We start from the raw sequence: 2,281 nt of genomic DNA on the forward strand, positions 1-2,281 counted from the left end.
TCCTGCTGTCTATTGTGGGCTGTAAGTCTATCTCCTGCTAATTGCCACAGTGGTTCAAACACAAAGTCTGCCGCTGAAACAGTACCCAACAGGGTGTTGTATAGTGAGTAAAATTTACAATGTGTTACATTTCTCCTTCTGCATTCATCAGTGTCTACCGCATCAGTCAGAATTGAAATGTTTAAAAGCACACACACATTTTGAGGCACACAATATTAATAACGGAAATGTCTCTATATTTTGCTTTTTTTCATAATTATTTTGCTCTAGATGGCAAGGTTACAATTCAAAAACTACTTGTGACCACTGATGATTTATAAACAGGCTCTAATTTGGCATCTTTGCAGCAAAAGTTATTTTTCGGAGGGCACTATAGTGACTTTGGTGACCATTTGTGACCATTTAGACAGAAATTCCTGTCCATCACAATGGAAACCGCAACAACTGTATTTCCCCAGTGAAATATGTTTCATCCTACCTCTGCTGAGAAAAAGGAGTCACGTAACTTAAAAAGTTGCAGTATATGATACAACTTCTAAAGGAGTCCCAGGAGCTGAAATGAATGGTTTGTATTGCACAGAAGACAATGGTGTGAATGCTATTAAGACTACAATGCACAGGTACAATGACATAAAACATGTGTTATACCTCCTGTGCAACATGAGCCAATTGTTATCCATCAAAGAAACTTTAGAGAAACAGACCATCACCATTTAATCTGCTAAATTCATACAAATTCTAAACCAACCAACAACTTTTGCAAATGGAACGCTTTGTAACTATATACAGCTTTTTGTTCCATTTTTCCACAATAATTAGACTGACACACAATAATATGGAACAGATTCTGTGACCACAGGAGTGCATGTAAAATGGGGCTTGGTAAAATCTTCGCCACACAACCATTCTTATTCCGTGGTGTTTGACATTTAAAATCACTTTCTTCTCCCCATCTCCAGATGCAGTTTAATTATGGGAACTTACATCTAAACCCTGTTCCTCCTCATTCTGTTTTGACAAACTCGTGCTTTTCATCGATTCTTTTATTAAGAAAACAAGATGTGGCTGATGCCAATTTAATTTAAGGAACAGACAAAGCATAATTAGTTTGGTCTTGTAAAACATGCTTTTCTGGATAAATAACTATCATTTGTGTAATTATCAAATAGCACACGTCATTCAATTACCTCTTTTATGCAAACCTCAATGACCGCACACATTGACAGAGATGGTCCACTCATGTATATAAATGAAAGGGAGAAATAATATGCTCAATATTATGCATGATACTAACACCACCAAGATCATTGTTTTAAAGGGGTCATATGACGTTGCTAAAAAAGAACATTATTTTGTGTATTTGGTGTAATGAAATGTGTTTATGCGGTTTAAGGTTCAAAAACACATTATTTTCCACATACTGTACATTATTGTTTCTCCTCTGTAGCATTTGGACCAATCAGACACAACTTTTTGTTATATTTAACAAATAATATCTAGCATCCCCTCACCTAACCAAAGGCCAATTACGAGGGTCTTTGGACCCTTACCCCAAAATGCATCTAACACCTCAGAAAGGCAGAACAGGCCTCTGGTTCCATGGCAACCAAGGCTGATATCACTGGTTTTATTGCCCAAAGGAATGCGGGCAGAGAAACTCACTCATTTTCCTCATAGGAAAGACACATAATGCCCAGAGAAATTGACTATTCTCTAATTAATTCATAGGAAAACCTTTCTTTGAATGAACACGTGTATCCTTCAGGTCATTGTGTATGTTGTTACTGTCCTTGTATATTGTCTTTTATATTGTATACTGTTTTATGCAGGCTTATGATAGAACCACTCGTTCATGTCATCTTACCTATATGTAATCCTACCATGTTTAGTATCTATGAATTTGTCTTCTGATTATCTAAACGAGAGTGTATATTATATGTTGGTACATAGGCAATATATTAGTGTTCTAAGAATCTTTAGTAATTTTGATTCAAGTTCCATATGCAAATTACCATGCTCTCACACAAAGGGTCATAAAACTCCCCAGTATTTCCAAACTCCCGCTTGGAATTTCAGCCTTTCTCATTGGACAAGCTCATCCTGAAAGGCGTGAATCTTGTCAGACCTTAAAGGCCTCATATCAGTGACCTGCCTTCAGTCTGCGGTTCTGTTAGATTCTGAGAAGATGTGAGCTAGAACGCTCCTAAGGACACCCCAAGTTCGTGCCAGACTTCGGCCTTGACTTTCCATTCACCAAGATCATCTGACTCAAACTGGTTCT

This window comes from Sinocyclocheilus grahami, unplaced genomic scaffold (genome assembly GCF_001515645.1).
Source record: "Sinocyclocheilus grahami isolate Dianchi unplaced genomic scaffold, SAMN03320097.WGS_v1.1 scaffold901.1, whole genome shotgun sequence".
Taxonomy (NCBI): domain Eukaryota; kingdom Metazoa; phylum Chordata; class Actinopteri; order Cypriniformes; family Cyprinidae; genus Sinocyclocheilus; species Sinocyclocheilus grahami.